The 19,622-nt window shown below is 45.3% G+C and overlaps 1 long non-coding RNA gene across 1 annotated transcript; it reads right to left on the minus strand.

Moving 5' to 3' along the window:
• Nucleotides 1–1,521: 1,521 nt before the first annotated feature.
• LOC116219913 lies at nucleotides 1,522–16,588 on the minus strand. Its single transcript, XR_004163352.2, has 3 exons — nucleotides 16,268–16,588; nucleotides 13,330–13,464; nucleotides 1,522–1,731 (listed from the first exon to the last, which is right to left on the minus strand). It is a non-coding gene; the product is annotated as an uncharacterized LOC116219913 (long non-coding RNA).
• Nucleotides 16,589–19,622: the final 3,034 nt, after the last annotated feature.

The following is a 19,622-nucleotide window of genomic DNA, read 5'->3' on the forward strand; positions in this document are numbered from 1 at the left end:
CAAAGGTCCATCATAATGAGTGATGGATTAGCACAGACTTCCTCATTCCAGCTACCAGTCACAAACTGTAGGATCAACGTAAGTCTCCCTCTCAGTAACTTTGCCTTTCCTTTCACAGTTTACTCTCTCACCACCTACAGTGTTTCTCACCAGCACAGGCTAACAGGGTAAGGTAGCGCCATCTAAATTAGCACAGGCTAACAGGGTAAGATAGCGCCATCTAAATTAGCACAGGCTAACAGGGTAAGGTAGCGCCATCTAAATTAGCACAGGCTAACAGGGTAAGATAGCGCCATCTAAATTAGCACAGGCTAACAGGGTAAGATAGCGCCATCTAAATTAGCACAGGCTAACAGGGTAAGGTAGCGCCATCTAAATTAGCACAGGCTAACAGGGTAAGGTAGCGGCATCTAAATTAGCACAGGCTAACTAGTGTTGCGTAAGGTAGTGCAGTGTGATTTAGCCCCGGCTGATAAAGTGCAGGCTAACTTGTGCTGGGTTACGTAGTACAGTCTAAATTAGTCTGGTTGATGCGGCACAGGCTAGTTAGTCCTGATTAACTCAGTGTAGGCTTAGCAGCGCTGGGTAATGTAGTCCAGTCTTAAATGCTGCGTGTTTAGTTTGGTTTGGAGCTGCTTTCAGATTCATCTGATGTAAGTGCCACGACTCGGACAACTTTGTGTGGGTGGGTGAGGGAATTTAGGGAAGGTTCACTGTCAAAAATACACAGATGTTTTGAGCCACTACCTCTGTTGACTGAAGCAGGGATTAGTCTGCTGGATTTGCAAACGTGTTTCTTCCCCGTGCTAATCCATGCCTAGAGGTCGGCTGCACCACACCATGGCTCAGCACCTCCTTCTACCTCCTGTCACTCACCCTCTGCTCTCTCTCTCTCTCTCTCTCTCTCTCACACACCCTCTCTCTCTCTGCTCTCTCTCTCTCACCCTCTGCTCTCTCTCTCTCACACTCTGCTCTCTCTCTCACACCCTCTCTCTCTCACCTTCTGCTCTCTCTCTCTCTCTCTCTCTCACCCTCTCTCTCTCACCCTCTGCTTTCTCTCTCACCCTCTGCTCTCTCTCTCTCTCTCAGCCTCTCTCTCTCACCCTCTGCTCTCTCACCCTCTGCTCTCTCTCTCCCTCTCTCTCACCCTCTGCTCTCTCTCTCTCTCCCTCTCTCTCCCTCACTCACTGAAGTCAGCTTGTAGGATGACAAATAGGCTATATGTGTACTGTAACGCCCCTTAACCATGGGTTAGATTAATGGTGATAAATATAGGATTTTGTCAGAAGATCCACTTTGGTGGTTATATAGTTTGATTGCGTAACCCTCCAAAGTGTTTAAATATGAGAGCCGTCAGTGTAAATCCTCATGTACACAACTTCTGTTTTGTCTGTTGTCCGTTTCACAAATCACATAGATCTCCATAGTCAGCCATCTCATTATCTCTTAAATGTCCTCAGTGTAGCCATATCCAACAGGGAGAATGTCAAGTTTTACATAATTTAAGTCACTGGGGTGATGAAGTTCAGTACAGCTGAGTTTCATTGAAGTGCACGGACATAGGGGGAGCCATTGGCACAGCGGTAGCATCAGTATCCCACACCACAGACGGGTCCAGTGCCCACGACGACCCAGGTTTGAGTCCGGCCTGAGGTCATCTCTCTCTCCTGCTCCTCATCTCTCTCTCCCACTCACCTCCTGTCATATCTTCACTGTCCTTTCACTAACAGGCTAGAAAAGAGCACAATGCACAGACATGAGTCATTGGTCGGTTAAAGGAGGGCCAAAAAAAGCACCATTTCTCTGACAGGCAAGACAAAAACATTTTCCCCTAAAATACCGCTTGGTCTTTGACCATGTTACCATGACTATGGTATTTTGGTGGGAGCCTGATTTAAAAGGCTTTTTTTTCTTTCCTTTCTCTGTCAAAGCTCAGAGTCCACATCCCTACCTGACGTGCCCTGGGCCCCTCATGCGATTACAGCTTTACTCAACCTTTGCAGTTCTCTGTCCTCTGTCTCCACTCAGACAAGCGACCTGCCACCCAGGCTAGTTTAAAGAGACAGGTCAGACCGCCATTTACCCCTGCTCCAGCCCCCCACAGTGCGGGGTGGGGTGGCAGTCTCTGAAGGCTTTGTCCATTAAGCAAAGGGCAACTAGGCAATCAGCCTTCATTTTGTCCCCCTCCAGCAGTGCATCAGGGAGCCAGGTCGTTTTTTTTCGGGAGCTGGCAGGCAGGAGTGCAGAGGCTCCTCCACTTCTCGTTCTGAGTACCACACTTGGAATATCTCTTGTAAAAATACATCCTCACCATTTATTTCATAATATCATTTTTTTAAATAAAATAAATTAAACTAAATTTCACTTCTGTTTGGTCTCTTTGGGCTTGCACTTGTTAGGGCGCCACTTGGAGTGTATGACTAATCAGGAAAGAATGTTTCTTTCCTCACAACCTCTTGAGAATCGTATCAGGCACAGGATTTCCCGCATAGCCATACCTATCTCAGTTTGCAAGGAAATAGAAGCACTCAGAGCCAGGGATAGATAGACACACATACACCCTGACGCACACAGTGAACACACATACGCAAACACACACACACACACACACACACACACACACACACACACACACACACATTAAAACCCTGCTTGGCTTCTTGGCTTGGCTTCAGTGTGGCTGGAAATGTAAGCACCCCCTCCTAATTAAGTACATGAAGTAGGTCCAACACTTTCCTCACAGGCGAGATACTTTGATCTGTGCTTGTGCACCTTCCCTCATCAGATAGGGAATCTAGTGCAAGGTAGAAAAGAGAGACCAGGTGAGCCATGGTACTACTCTGTCAATCTCTGAATATGGAAACCTTCAAGCCTTTTATTTTTTTATACTTCATTTCTGAGTTGTATAATGTGTTTTGTTTATTTATTTATTTTGTCTGTTTTTTTTGTTTTGTTATGGTTTGTTTATTTATTGTTCATCTGTATTATGTATCCTCAATCAGGGCATTGCTGCAAAAGAGCCCTGTGCTCAGTCAATTCTCCATGAATAAATAATGATGATGATGATGATGATGATGATGAAGCAACCTCTATATTTGTATCTAGGTTCCCCCAGGGACGCCAAGCAGGTGGTCGGATGTGCATACTTCTTTTCACTGTCTTATGGCGAAAGAAAGATGTGGTTGAAGCGCTCGAGGAAATAATCAACACACTTGTGGAAACCGGGTGACCACAATGATTTATCCTGCTGAGGCAAGTCACCACTAGATCAAGACCAAAAGAGAAAAGAAGAAGGAATAAAACAAGTAGTCCTCTCAAAATATCTCAAAAACAGCACCTCCAAATCACAGTGTGGTTAAAAACAGCACCTCCAAATCACAGTGTGGCTCCTAAAGATAGGAACTAGAAAATGTCTCAGGCACTTGTAGGGAGTAGACATGATTTAGAGTATAGACTTCATAATGCATATTATGAGTAGATACAACCTCACCAGGGTATCCTGAATGATCCAAACTAAACTGAAATAATTACATTTACACATTTAGCCATTTAGCAGACACTTTTATCCAAAGTGATGTACAAAGGAGGGCTATGAATTAAGGTGCTATGTTGCCTCTGTGTAAAAAGAGACGTATGGAAACAAATCCAAGGCTTTCTATACACATTTCTCCCTCTAAGTGTTAATATCGCGCCACACATCTTCACACATCACTTCATGGTGACTGTGACAGTGATTTGAAAGCTCTGCAGCCCTAGCGAGCCTCTACCTGAGTTTTTTACTCAAACGTTTGGCAGAATGACTCCCGTCACCCGACCGTGTCTGGGGTGACTTGCTCTCACCGTGGCCTGCTGGACCGGCCGAGGGGCGGCAGTCTGGGGAGACCTTCAGAACGCCGCGCTCTAAAGGCTGAGTCACCTTTAATTGTGTGTGTGTGTGTTTATAACAGTCTATTCTAAAGAAGTGTGTGTGTGTGTGTGTGTGTGTTTATAACAGTCTATTCTAAAGAAGTGTGTGTGTGTGTGTGTGTGTGTTTATAACAGTCTATTCTAAAGAAGTGTGTGTGTGTGTGTGTGTGTGTTTATAACAGTCTATTCTAAAGAAGTGTGTGTGTGTGTGTGTGTGTGTGTGTGTGTGTGTGTGTTTATAACAGTCTATTCTAAAGAAGTGTGTGTGTGTGTGTGTGTGTGTGTGTGGGTGTGTTTATAACAGTCTATTCTAACAGTCACACCAACTGGCCTCAAACTCAAGTCTATGGGGTAATAAATATGCATCCTGGCTGTATCACCAAAGATCCGTGCTCATTGGTATGGAAGGCATGGCACATACTCGACTACATGTCTATATCTAGACATCTACAGTACAGAGTTCACACACACACATTCACACACACACACACACACACACACACACACACACACACACACACACACACACACACACACACACACCTCTCTCTCTCACTCTCACACACACACACACACACACACACACACACACACACACACCTCTCTCTCTCTCACACACACACACACCTCTCTCTCTCTCACACACACACACACACACCTCTCTCACTCTCACACACACACACACACAGACCTCTCTCTCTCACACACACACACACACACACACACACACACACACACCTCTCTTTCTCTCACACACACACACACACACACACCTCTCTCTCACTCTCACACACACACACATTGGCTGCTCGTTGATACTGCCAGGGGCGAGAGCAGTCCCCCGCTCCTGCTGTCTCCCCCCTCCTCCCCCCCCCCCCCCCCCCCCCTTAGGTGAGACACTTTGATCTGCACTTGTGCATCTTCCACTTGTCAGACAACAGCAACTATGCAAATACAGAGGCAGCCAGACAAGTGGGCTACAATAGCACTCATCTCCTCAGACTAATGCTGTGCCAAAGCCGACCGTATCTGCCGTGAAGAAGACTAAACAAAAACTAATGAAGCCGCATTGTCTATGGACAAGCACTTTTGAAAGGCTTTGCGAGTAAGAGGAAATGAAATGCCATTTTCAAGTGAATTGGATGCAGAAGCTGCAGATGATGTCAGTATTATGATGTCAGCATTATGGTGTCAGTATTAGGCCAATGTAGATCTTCAGACACTGTTTCTGCTTCGTGGTTTGGAATGAAAACAGGTTTATGAAAAGTCCGAAAATGTACTGTGCATGTACAGTCACTGACCTTGCAGAGGCAAAATTGTAAGCTGAAGAAAAATGAAGACATTAGCACACTTTTTACACACCACAGAAAAGCAAGTTCATATTTCCGTGAACAACTGGCGCCATTAGAGTGGATTTATGTCACTGTGGCCAACATGGACAAAGCTGTGCAGTGAGTAAACCTCACTCCTTGATTAAATTCCTTTCCATTAAATGACGTGCTGGTAAGAGATGCTAAAAGTCTTGGGTTTTAGTCTTCTTGCAAACCTGCCCGCCTCAGGTGTCCAAGGGTGCAGCAGGTTCGAGCCCCCTGCAGTTACATTCACGCTGAATCTCACAGGTTTTTTTTTTTTTTAGAATGACAGAGCCCTCTTATTGTGTCTCACTGTGTCTGTCTGCAGACTGGCCTCTATGTAATAGCTATAGTGTTGTCGTATGGAGGGGATGTTAGAAAGAAACACATGTACAGTGTGTTTCTACAGCAACACTCAGACTGCTCAACCATGGGTGTGGGAGATGTGTTGAATTTAAAGAGGCATCATCTCTGCGTGGAATAATTCCGGTGATCCCGCTTGTAATCCCCGCTAATCGCTAGGGAAACGGACCTCTCGCAGATTCTTGTTTCCTTTTGTCTCGCGCTTCTTCACACATTTGATGTTTGCCGATGGGGGGGCTGCAGTAATCTCAAGGGGCGGGCGGCTCGCGGAGCTTTGATGTGAGCGCAGCACCATGACTGTTTAACGCAGGGTTAGCCCCCGTCATTATAATAAGCTCAAAGCAGATCAGGACACACTTTGCAAATAGGAAGTGTAAATCTCTCTCTCTTTCTAAAAAAATAAATAAAAACCTGCTCAATTTATGCACAGCCATGTGAAAGCTGGCATGAATGCTCTCAAGGGAGGATTTAAGCTCTTGGTGTTTGTCGACACACTGCGTCAGTCCATTGACCACCTTGTTACCTCTAAACATTGCCATCTGGATGAACTATAAATCCCCAGTGGAGGGTGATTTGGAGCTCAAGAGCCATCGTTTCGTATGTGCCGGCAGTAGTTATCCCACTGGCGGTGTCTTTTTCTAGGGCAGAGGTGAACCCGGCAGTAAATTAAGGCTTAGGTTGGGTTACATCATGTCCTCCCTTCATACTCTCACTTAACCTGCCACGCTACACCTGCAGAGATTGCCTGCTGTAATCACGCTGAAAGGATTTTTTTGACCGAAAAAATTTGTCCCGAAAATGGGTCCTCTGTGGCCCCCTCCCGCCTTGTATTCTTCCACTGAAGTTAACTATGCTACGTCCGCTCTGTGATTTAGCACTTTTTGAAAGAGCTTTTCTCACACAAAAGCATTAATCCTGGTTGCACAATGCAGGCTATAATCATCCTCGATTGGCCCATAGCGGAATCAGGGAGAAAGGATACCCCCAACTGAAGCGCTATGCTGCGGCTGCCGGCATCCGTGGGAGTGGTGGAATGAGATTTACTCGCTGTGTCGACACCGATATAGGTTATCTGTGGCTGTGTCTGGATGTCTCTGGTCTTGTGATGTTTTCATCGTCCCTTTCATTTTTATGATCCACCGTGGTTTTATTGTCCCCTTTTTCGGTGCGGCGAGGACTTGTTTATTATAGATGACATGCCGGGTTTTGAAAGGCAAATAGAAATACCCCTCCCTGCAGCTGACAAATGATTTAAGAGTCCTTATTTTTTTTTTGCCCCTTTTTTGAATGACATGATGAGTGTGAGAGCCACATGATTAGGTCCTTCTGCATGTGGAGGAGATGTCCTGGGATATTTATTTCCTTCTTGTTTGAAGCGCAATCACTCCTCCGGTGACATCTAGCAGACAGTTTAACAAGGCACATTAAATGGGGTGTGTGAAAAAAAGTACCAGCCAGACACCTTGACAAGTGAAAGTACACGAGCGACTCGTTGACTGAACTGTATATGGTTCAAGTTCACATCATCAGTCTCTCTTTTAGGGACCTAGTGGATATGATCTGCCATAATACACAAACAGAAAATGATGCTAATTATATCCAGAACTAAAATAGCAATAGCCTTGGGATTGAATTCTCTTGATGGATTTTTTAATGTTCTCTAATGGACTTGCAGTACTGGGGTAAGGGTTTTCTGCACATGCAAGGGTGTGCTCCTGTAAAGTGCATAGTGACGATGCTCACTGCTAAAGTGTTAATGTTGCAGTATAAACCAAATTGAACTGAATGGATCAGCGATGCCTTCTGCTTTGTTTAGGAATGCCAAAGCTCTGGATGCTGTCTGTACCCAAGCCCCGCCCCTTCTTCTCATTCCGCAGTTAGCCCTGGAGTTAGGTAAACGGACAGCACCTCCCCTCCAATCAATCACTGTACCTGTAGCCTGATGTCACCTGAGCTACGCCCCCCTGACCTGCTGAACAAGACCCCAAGTCACCTATTGGTAACTCTTTATTATTCTCCCTGTTGAGCTGCCGCCTCTCAATTCTCTCTGTTCTCACAGGGGGAGACTTCACTCTCTTCCCTCTTCTGCTTTCAAGCTCTCGGACCCAAGGTCCCCCTTTGCTGTGTGGTCTTCTTGGGGCACAGAACTCTTTCGTACGGCAGCGGCTGCCCAAGAGCAAAGAACAGAGAGTAAACAAGTTTAGCACGAGCAACTGCAACAGCAAGTCTGCTAACCAACTTTAGAACGGGAGCGAGCAAAGCAAATTATTCATGACATGCCAAACTACAGAGACACAATTATTTCTGGCATGTACCTGACAGTATACACTCGAGCACACACGCTTGCACGAACACACACACACACACCCCTTTACTTCATTAGTTAGGTACATATAGACTACATATTATGTGTTTTCCTCCTGGTCATTTTGTAAATAAATGCTTGTATATGTTAGTCTATTTAATGTTGCACAAGAGTGAATAGTGCCAACCTCTTTCCAAAGACATTTCAGCGTGTGCTAATTGTATCCCTCCATTCAAAAGGTATAACAATCTCTTTCACAATGCAGTTATGAAAACCAGCTCCTGGAGCTTAGGCTTGGCATGTGTCTCTGCACAGGAATCAGTCTGGACTTAATTGGTGAGGATGTGATGTGCTCTCCTCGGCTTTGGGCCTGTTTGATTCCTTCATCCGCTCTCAAACATCCTGAGGTGTGCACAGGGATATCTGCCAGGCCCCCGGCCCTTCAGTACATCCAGACAGAGTGGAAGTTGACTGTTAAATGTTGACCTCGGGATATCAGGAAATTCCATTGCACCGCCATGGCAACAGAGCCTCAGGTTGTCAGAGAGTGAGAGAGAGAGAGAGAGAGAGAGAGAGAACCGAAAACAGATAAAGAGAGAGAGAGCGACTACAAGAGGGAGTGACAGAGAAGGAAAGAGAATGAGAGAGTGAAATAGAAGAGAAACAGAGAGAGAATGAGATGGATAGAGAGAGACAAAAGCCGTTAATGTATCAGGTAAAAACAACATGGAATACTCTCCACTGCCATAATGGGAAACTCACAGGTGTTGTTTATTCCCACCTGACTGTATCTAATGGGATTCTATGGGTCACAGACCTCCATGACACATGTAAAACATGTGAGGTCTCATGGCAGTTAACGTAGCTATGAACTATACTAGCTATCTCTGGCTCGGGGAACCATCTTAACGGTTGGCAGTTGCCAGGCTGTGTTAATATGAACTTATTTAACTAGGTTAAATGTATGTATTTGGTGGCCAAGAAGCAAAGATGCACAGGCACCTTAGGGGTTTCTACCTTTTCCTATTATAATACTACAAGTTAAACTGAAGAAGACGTAACTTCAGCTAGATAACTAGCTATCGTTTCATGCATTTAAGGTGATTTAAAAGTTTCCTTTGCCATCTAGCTACCATGAAACACCATTTGCTGCATAGCCTGAAGCAAAGTTTAAATTCTCAAAATCAGCTCATCCATAAAAGGCAGTCTTGGGTTCAAAGTGATTACAACCGCTTACAAATAATGTTAAGTGGCTTCACATAGACATTAAACAATCCTTACAGAAATAATGGGACATCAATGGGACAAGGGCTCACTCTGATAGTAGTGAATAAAAGAAGAGAAGTCCCCCCTGCTCCTTGCCCTTTTTACATTTAGTCATTTAGCAGACGCTTTTATCCAAAGCGACTTACAAGGATGTATACACATTTTACATTTACACTGATGGCACACTGCACATCAGGAGCAATTAGGGGTTCAGTGTCTTGCTCAAGGACACTTCGAAAGGGAATCGAACTAGCAACCTTCTGATTACTAAACGACTTCTCTAACTCCTGTGCGACTGTCGCCCCGAACACATTAATCCAATGGTTCCAATTCCCACTGGAACCATGTCTGTAGTTTACCGTTAGTGTTACTAAGTCGCCAGGGGATAGATAAACAGTTCTTTAGGGAGATAAAGAGATAAAGAGAGAGAGAGAGAGGGGGGATGTGGGAAGGAGAGAGGGAATGAGGGAAGGAGAGAGTGTTACTAGGTCGCCAGGGGATAGATTAACAGTTCAACTTCACTGTTCGGCCCCCATTCCCACATGGCACCATAACGATAAATGGCTCTCGGTGTGAGTAGGACTGTGAGTGGGAATGAGGGAACACAGAGAGTAACAGAGAGAGAGATGGACTAGCCTCTAACCCATGGTTACAGTGTAACAGAGAGAGAGAGATGGACTAGCCTCTAACCCATGGTTACAGTGTAACAGAGAGATGGACTAGCCTCTAACCCATGGTTACAGTGTAACAGAGAGATGGATGGGCCTCTAACCCATGGTTACAGTGTAACAGAGAGAGAGAGATGGACTAGCCTCTAACCCATGGTTACAGTGAAAGAACCGTGCATGCTTCTCCACCTACTCATCAACATTGATTTAAAAACAATTTGTTTTTGCTGTAGCTCTGCACCATGAAAACCCACTCAGGCATAAAAAGAGACGCCTGCATGATTTATTCCTTTATTTACCTGTGCCAGAAGGGCCTGCATCTTAATCCCTGGGGGGGGGGGGGGGGTGGGGGGGGGGGGGGGGGTAACTACCACCAGGTTGGGGGTACCACAGCCACCTCTATAGTCACCATTTCTACCAGAAAGACTTAGGAAGGAGTGATGGAATTTCATTTCAGAAGCATTTACATTTCACATAGTTTCAAAGCACATAATGGCTGATGAAATTTATATTAAATGGCCTTGAACAGTTTGCCTCTATTTGAGGTAAGTTTGTTATGAGCAACTACTTTTGGTATCATCTTCAAATTAATTTTGATATAGTCATGTGAAGGACATGTACACACACTTTTTCCTTCCCACTAGCCATCCAGGCTATGCTCTGTGTAGTTCTGTGGTTGGGGTCGGATATGTAAGAAAAACCTTCACAGCACGACATTGCCAACAATATCACCATATCACCAGTTCAGTGTCAGCTGGTTTTTGCTTTTTAGGTGGGTAGCTCATTAGCTTCAGACCAAAACTCCATAATGCTGCGTGAAGTACTATTAACACTTGATTTACTGATTGGTACAATGTCCATGTTGTTAAAATATGCACTTGTGGTTAGTTGATTAGGGTTAGTTACATTTCGTATAAAACTTACATGGGAAGTATATTGTATTATTCATATTGTGCACTTTAGTGCACTTTATTATAGACAGTTCATTTGAAGTAAAAGTACTATAGCAGTTAATTTGAAGTAAAAGTACTACTCTTTAAAGCAAGCTCTTCTTTTCAAGGTTCACATGAATATATGAGGCACAAAATGGCCCACTAGTTAAAAAAACTGGAGGATCTCCAAAACAGTATGTCCTTGTGACAAGGTTTATTACTCTTTCAATGTATTTTTATATATCCAAGGTGGGGGTGGGGGGTTGAGCATATATCCTCGGATGACTTTCAGTACCTTCCTGCCTTTTTTTCAGCCATTTCAACATGTGAGAACGCTGTGTAGCTCGTTAACGCAGAACACAAAAAAAATGTCATCAAGCTTCTGGATTGCGCTCAACAAAAGCTCCGGCTGAATCATTAGCCTCTTCTGATGGCTCTAATAAAAGTGTTAGCCCTCAAAATTGATGGCCGTGTCCATTAGGAGAGCTCATTACAGCGACTCCCGTTCTACAGGCGAAGGTAATGAGAAAATGGCCTCCTCCATCAATGCTTCCTCACCTCCGCAGCTCAGGGCTGGCTCTCTCTTTTTCTCTCTCTCTCTCTTGTTCACTCTCTCGCTCGACGCAACAAAAACCAGCCAAGAAGTGTTAGTCATTAGCTGACAAGAGTGGCCGCAAAACACCAATCGCCTCAGAGGAAGAGCCACCTGGCTCAACAGAAAAGTGCTGCAAAGTTTGCCCAGGCGCTTCAAGAGTCCCTGAAGACTACCAGCAGTAGGCGGCCCTAGAATGCATGGCCATGGCCCTGTTGCAGACAATAGTGTAGCTGTTTGCCACCACTAACTTGACTGGGCGTGTTTATGGAAAGAGGAAACATAAAAATGTCATCATGTTAGCAGCATGTCTTTTAATGTCACAGATGTCTGCTTTTTAGCTGGTGTTGGCTGTGACTTTTTAGTAGAAAAACAGAGAGTTGCTGACAGTGGTCGTAGGGACAAATGGGAAACCGCTACTAAATCTTTTCCGGATAAGATACTGTCAGGATTCTGCCTGGATTGTGCCTCTTGGCCGCCTTGCTGGACAGTCTGTGTCTGTCATGTCTTGTCTTGTTTTTTGTTTTGTTTTAACATGTGCCTTTGTTTACATTTTGGTTGTCATGTGCTTGTCTGTTCTCATGTGCTATTGTCCCCGCCCCTCACCTGTTCCCACTGATTACCTGAATCCATGCTGTCTTCTGCCTACAGTCTGCCTTCTTGGTTAATTGTTCTGCGTATTTAGGTTCTGTGTTTGTAACATTCTGCGTATGACTTCTGCCTGGTTTCTCTGACTGACTTTTTTCTTTTTTTTTTGCCTTTTGGATTTTGCCTGCCTGTTTTGCCCGTACCTGTATCTGACTGTTTGCCTGCCCCTGGAGTGTATTTTTACTTTTACCTGTTGTCTTGGACTGTTGTGGTTAAACAGGTATTTCTTTTGGCTATTACATCTGCCTTGTGTCATGCATTTTTGGGTCCTCTCTTCCACATCCCTGACAGGTCTAGTCCACTTCCTTACCGTAGATTGTAATACAAAGACTTTGCTCTTCCCTACGTAACAATGATGGTCATTTTTAAGGCTTGAAATATATACCTGGTCTGCTACCATGTATTGAAAGGTGAACATTATTACTTCCTTAGCAATAACTTCCTCTGCAGGAAAGGCACCTAACTCCAAAACACTTTGTGTCCTCCCCTCCTCCTCCGACTCGCTCATGAGTGAAACGTCAGTTTTGAAGCCGATCGGTTGTGGTGTATTTTTAGCCGGTCCGCCTCGTCTCTGACGCTAACTGGCTGGCCCCTCTACCGCCTTGGCTAGTGGACTCTGGCTGCCTGTCAGTGTGCTGTTTGCCCAGGAGAGAGAGAGAGAGAGAGAGAGAGAGAGAGAGAGCTGGGAGAGAGAGAGGCCTTCACTGACAGGGACAGGGACAGGCTCATCTCATCAGTGGCTCTGCCTGGGTGGCGGCCATGCCCAGCCACTGAACCCACACCAGGGGAAATAGCAGAGTGTGTCTGTGTGTGTGTGTGTGTGTTTCTCTGTGTGTGAGTCAATGTGTGTGTGTGTCAGTGTTTTTTTGTGTGAGAGAGAGAGAGTTTGTGTGTGTCTGTGTAAGAGAGAAACAGAGATAAATGTGTGTGTGTGTGTGTGTGTGTGTGTGTGTGTGTGTGTGTGTGTGTGTGTGTGTGTGTGTGTGTGTGTGTGTGTGTGTATGAAGGAAAGATGAGTGTGGGGAATACAAGTAGTGATGGCTGACCCCTGACAACAGCTCTCCTCACCTCACAATTTCAGACTTCCTAGTCACTCCACATGATATGCGTGTGTGTGTGTGTGTGTGTGTGTGTGTGTGTGTGTGTGTGTGTGTGTGTGTGTGTGAGGAGAGGAGGGGAGAAAACAACTGTGAGAAGTGAGGAAAAGATGTGGCAAGAAGGAAAATTAAATAGAGTGAGAGAGAGAGGTGGAGGTTGAGGAGGAAGATAAAAGTTGAACGGAGATGTTTGTACTCACAGCATAAATGTAGAGACTTGTTAAAGGCTTGAGACCTGTCACCCTCCCTCTTGCGTCATCGCTGTCAGACGGGAGACGTCTCGGTCAAGACGAGGGAGCTTCATCCACATGGAATGGAACATCCACTGTTTCAGCCTATATAAGAGAGACAGAGACAGAGAGAGAGAGAGAGAGAGAGAGAGAGAGGGAGGGGGGGGAGGAGTGAGAAAGAGAAGTGCCATTAAGTCTATTAGAGACTAGATGATTCAGGGATAAACACACGCTTTCCCCTTCCTGTTGAACACTAGAAGAATAAACTCTTTCACATGCTGGTCTGATTCCTAGACCTCCACCCTCTCTCTCTCTCTCTCTCTCTCTCTCTCTCTCTCGCAAGAGCCCAGCTCAGAGTAGCGGACTTTGGGGTCAGAGGCCATGCCCAGTGCACAATGGAGTTTATGGAGGCCTACTTCAAAATCAAGGAGAGTCACGCTATCTGGCGGAAACAAGCGCGCTCTTATTCTTCCGGAGTTCTTTGACGGCCGGCAAAGAGATCAACAAGGCCTGGGACATCCCCACCACCCTGGGAGACGACACGTAGTTTTGAACCCAACACAACCCATGCCAACCCAATACAACCCAACACAACCCATGCCAACCCATGCCAACCCAACACAACCCATGCCAACTAGAGAGTGGTGAAGTGTCCCAGAGGGTAAGGCTTGGTGTTTGTTGATGTGTGTCTATTGATGTGTGGAGGGTATTACAAGGGAAAGTGTTGCACTGATGACATCGAGGGATGTATGCAACATTGCGTCTGTGACTTCATCAGTTATAATAAGTTAGTGTACAAAGGGGCCATTTCATTTAGTTGTGTGGGTGTGTGTGTGTGTGTGAGAGAGAGTGTGTGTGTGTGTGTGTGTGTGTGTGTGTGTGTGTGTGTGTGTGACAGAGTCACAGGGTAGGAGAGCTAAATAAAGTGAGACAGCATGAGTGAGTGAGAGTAACTTAGACAATGTGTGACCCTCACCATCTTTAACTTGTGCAAGCGTCTACACCTGCCTTCAGTGTCTTATATATAGGCACAGAGCCTATGGCTGTGGCCAGCAGAAGGGAAGAAGCCTACAGCCCCATTGTAGGTCCCAAATAAAAAATATTTTATATAAAGGCACTACTGCACTCATATCAAAAGAAGCTTGAAGAACAGCTGGGGTGAGAATGTTTTTTATGTGCTCGACAGTGGAGTTCTCCCCCACCGCCTACAGGTGTACTTCACAGCAGTGAAGATCAAATTTGCTCACTAGTCAGGTGGAGTTCTTACCCCAGGGGTAGTAGGGGTAGAGGTATGGGGGGGGGGGGGGGGGGGGCGAGGGGGTGTTGGGGAAGGAGAAATCTCACTCAATTCTTTTCTCTAGCCTGAAGCAATGTGATCTCGTCAGCAGCAGCAGCAGCAGCAGCAGGAGCAGGAGAAGCGGTGAGCGGTGGTGCACACAAACACAAAGGCAGTCCGATCTGTCAGGAGGCTTGACTGCTTGACACGGACAACTGCTTCTGCTCAGTACAACTCTCATGCTCATCGTAGTTCATTGTCGAGTTGAAGTTTGGAAGTTATGGTTCCATTTATTCATTTGGCACATGCTTTCATCCAAAGCAACTTGTTGGGGAGGTATTCTACAACTCACGCAACAGCAGGAGGAGGTGAAGCTTATTCTCAGTGGTTCTTACAGGGTGACTGTTTCTCAAGGTTGGAATATATGCATGTAGATAATCAGATCTACATATTTATGGTTCTCTTAGAGGTGTGTTTACATTACTACCATATGAAACCTGGCCAAAGGGAATAGTATGGTTTACATGCATCTGTTAGTATGCAGGGAATAGTGTGGTTTACATGCATCTGTTAGTATGCAGGGAGTAGTATGGTTTACATGTATCTGTTAGTATGCAGGGAGTAGTATGGTTTACATGTATCTGTTAGTATGCAGGGAGTAGTATGGTTTACATGTATCTGTTAGTATGCAGGGAATAGTATGGTTTACATGCATCTGTTAGTATGCAGGGAATAGTATGGTTTACATGCATCTGTGATCATCCTCAGCAACCACCAAGAGATTATGGCAGTACTGTAGGTCAACCAGAAGGTCACCCATGGAATGTTAGTGAGTTAAAAAACAAATTAATCAACTGCAGATGTTGCTTCCCATTCCCAGACTGCCTTTTGTTAGTCATAGTTAACAAATAGCTAATTATTTTAGTTTATGTAATGTTTTTTCTTTGATCTTCATCAGGATATAATGTGATATTAAGGGGTTAGATAAACTATATCTCTGCAGAGTTTTATTTTCTATCTTATGTTATGCATTTTATGTATTCTATATTTTAATCTTAAATCTTTTATGCACTCTATCCCTGTTTTTATGTTCATTTTATTTTATTTTATTTTTTATGTTTTATGTTTATTTGATCTATTGTTTGGTCTATTTTTATGTGGATCACTGTGCATGTAATTTCTTTGTGCAGGTAATTTCTTTGCTGTTAAGCACTTTGAGCTGCATTGTTTTGCATGAAAGGTGCTATACAAATAAAGTTGATTATTATTATGGCAGAAATTCAATCTTATCAATTGTCTGTGTTTAAGTGCAAATTTCTGCTCTTTTTCTCTGATTCGTTCTTTCAATAGTGCTCTTTCAAATCCACAGAGTCCATAGTTCCATTCACAGTTAAAGACAGTTGGCCATGATTTTGTCCTTTCTGTCCTCTCATGTCTGTCTGATGATGAGGGTTTTGGTGGTGTAAAGTTTTAAATGGGTGTTGAATCTCATTTTATTTAGTATAAAAATAATGTAAAGAAATCTCGGAAATCATTGAAATGCAAAGGCATAGGTTAACTATAGGTAGAAGTTCCAATACACAATATACCAATATACTGTACACCGAAAATATACACCGAGCCACGTCTTACCCCAGAATCACCAACAAAGAATATCCTCTGTAACAGATTTCAGTCGGTGTGTGTTGATCTTCCTTGTGATCTGCTCTGCTGTTTTCCTCCTCTCTATTCCTCTCCACACAACCCGGAGCCTTTCCTCTCTCTCTGCCCTCCTTCCTGGAAAAGTGCTTATCACAGCCAAACATCACAGCCAAATCAACGTGAGGAGGGCACATGCGGATCTCCTCTCAGCCTCTGACATCCCCATTGCCGGGAAGAGGGGGCCCCTCTTGACTCCCACCTCCTCTGTCATTGTTCAACTTACCGATAATTACACTCCTCTCTTCCCATCCAAACACATGAAGTCAGCCTCTCTCTTTCCAAACACATGAAATCAGGTTCGGCTCCAGTGGACTTTCATAACTTTCTGAAATACTCCCTTGCCATGATAACCACGGATTGCTGTGTGTAAACTGGCACAAGCTCTATATGTTATATTACCAAACATTCCATGGGTGACCTTCTGGTTGACCTTCAGTGTTAACAACCTATACATTCACATGTGAGTTCCTTAAGCGCAATTTATGGTCGTCCGTTTACGGACACAGAGACACGGAGAGCCCTCTCTGACTTGCAAACCCTCTCCGAGGACCTCTCCGTGGCCTGACGTGCACCTCCCAATTTTTGTAACTATTCGACTCTGTCAATCCGTCAATTCATCAGTATCAATGCTTTACAACACCCACAACCGCCGGAGAACCATAAATGAAAACAAGTCCGTTGAGGCAACTGCGTGACCACGGAGTCGTAGAAGTATATTTCGGCCTTTAGGGGTCCTTAGTTAACTATAGGCCTCTGAGGATGTGTCGTCACTTTGTAGTCTACTATGTGTCGAAGCAATTTTCTCTATTTGAATAATTTTGAATAATCACACCTACCCATCTCTGAAATGCTACTGTTTTGCCCTACATACTTTTACCATCTGCTTTTGAGTGGATCCTCTGTTAAAAGGGTAAACTAAGATTTTTGCATCACACACCACCACACCATCAATGTACTTTAAATCTGAAATCTGAAACTTTTTTGCTATAGAGCCACATCTGGGCCATATCTGAGCCACATCTGGGCCACATCTGGGCAACATCTGGGCCGTAAACTAAACAAACTAAACAAAATACAACTAAATGGAACAAAATAAAAACGAATTTCAAAAAGAATAACCTTGAAAACTATAATAAAACTATAATAACCTTGGTTGCTTTAGCAGCACAGGTAGATTTATGTGTTAGCTACACTCCACATGGGCATGATACAGGTCCATGCCTTACCCTTAACCATTTATTTTAAGCAGTATTAAAGTTGCTTGATAGAATGATTACACAGTTAGGGGAACAGAGGTGTCTGGGAGAGGACAGAGAAGACGAGGGCCAAAGAAGAGAGAGGGGGAAGGAAGAGAGAGAGAGAGAGAGAGAGAGAGAGAGAAGAAGAGTGTCAGAAACTTTGTGATGACTCCTCTGAGTGTGCTGCTCTGAGTATGCTGTTTGACAGATAGCCCCTCCCAACAGCACCTGCCTGACTAGCCGCTGCATGTGGACAGTCAATAGTCTGGCCTTTGAAGAGTCGTGCAGCATCTCCTCACTCAAGCTCCTTTTTTCTCAGCCATCTGCTTGTCTGGCCTGCCCCGGCCTGTGTGTCCCTGGGGGCCGTGCGTGGTGACATAAATAAGGGGTTTGTCTGTAGCAGCCGCCACTCTGCTCCGACGCATCCATCGCCACCCAACTCACCGTCTCTCCTCTCTCCTCCTGCTCCTCTCCTCCTCTCCTCCTGCTCATCTCCTCCTCTCCTCTCCTCTCTCCTCCTGCTCCTCTCTTCTCTATCCTCCTGCTCCTCTCCTAATCTCCTCCTCTCCTCTCCTCTCTCCTCCTCTCCTCTCTCCTCCTCTCCTCTCCTCTCCTCCTGCTCATCTCCTCCTCTCCTCTCCTCTCCTCTCCTCCTGCTCATCTCCTCCTCTCCTCTCCTCTCCTCTCCTCTCCACATCGGCCCGACCATTGATCACAGCTGCTCAGAGGCTCGGCTCAGGAGGGTTCCAGGCAGAACTAGACCCAAGGGAACACGGAGAGTGATGGAGAGCGGGTGAAGGAGAGACAGAGAGAAAGTGGGAGGCAGAGGGATAGAGAGAGGAAGACTGAGTAAAAAAAATGAGAGAGAGAGACAAAATCTGTGAAGGCTTTTCCTAACAAGTGCTAAAGGGCAAAGAGTGTGCTGAGGATAAGTATAATGACCTGTCCTGGACAGAGAGCGAGAGCTAAAGAGAAGAGCGAGAGAGAAAGAAAGGGAAGAGAGAGAGAGAGAGAGAGAGAGTGAGAAAGAGAAGAGAAAGAGAAGAGAGAGAGAGAAAGATAAGAGAGAGAGAGAGAGAGAGAAAGAGAAGAGAGAGAAAGAGAAGAGAAAGAAAGGGAAGAGAAAGAGAAGAGAGAGAGAGAGAAGAGAAAGAGAAGAGCGAGAGAGAAAGAAAGGGAAGAGAGAGAGACAGAGAGAGAGAGAGAGAGAGAGAAAGAGAAGAGCAAGAGAAGAGAGAGAGAGAAAGATAAGAGAGAGAGAGAGAGAGAAAGAGAAGAGAGAGAAAGAGAAGAGCGAGAGAGAAAGAAAGGGAAGAGAGAGAGAGAGAAAGAAAAGAGAAGAGAGAGAGAAAGAGAAGAGCGAGAGAGAGAAAGAAAGGGAAGAGAGAGAGAGAGAAAGAGAGAGAGAGAAAGATAAGAGAGAGAGAGAGAGAGAAGAGAGAGAGAGAGAGAGAGAAAGAGAAGAGAAGAGAGAGAGAGAAGAGAAGAGAGAGAGAGCGAGAGAGAGAGAGAGAGCAGCCCAGCCCAGTGGCTGTTAGGGCACCAGAGAGGGAGCAGTGTGACTGGAGATTGATCTCCTGGTATCAGCAGCCATGTCACTCCCACCCCCCAGAGAAGAAGCAGCCCATGGGTGGATGACTGTGTGTGTGTGGGGGGGTGTGTGTGTGGGGGGGGGGGGGGGGGGGGGGTCTTCATCATGATGATGAATGATGGTAGTTGTGGTGTGTGTGTATGTGCGTGCGTGCGTGCGTGGGGGGCCAGATTCCTCTGTGATGATCACTGTCCACACAGCTCAGGCATGTTATCAAACCTAACCCCCCCCCCAACACACACATACCTCAAACAGCCCCCCCCCCAACACACACATACCTCAAACAGCCCCCCCCCCCCCTCTTGTCAGGGAGGAGAAGAGTCAGAAAAAAGGCACACATGTACTCCCCACTGGTGCTCTCACACACGTGTGTCTCCTGCCATTACCACACTGCTCTCTGCACACTCTGCAAACAGCAGGGGGTGAGATATGGCATTTCCTCCGTAGGGCTGCACAG

The sequence above is a fragment of the Clupea harengus genome, chromosome 26 (assembly GCF_900700415.2).
Source record: "Clupea harengus chromosome 26, Ch_v2.0.2, whole genome shotgun sequence".
NCBI lineage: Eukaryota > Metazoa > Chordata > Actinopteri > Clupeiformes > Clupeidae > Clupea > Clupea harengus.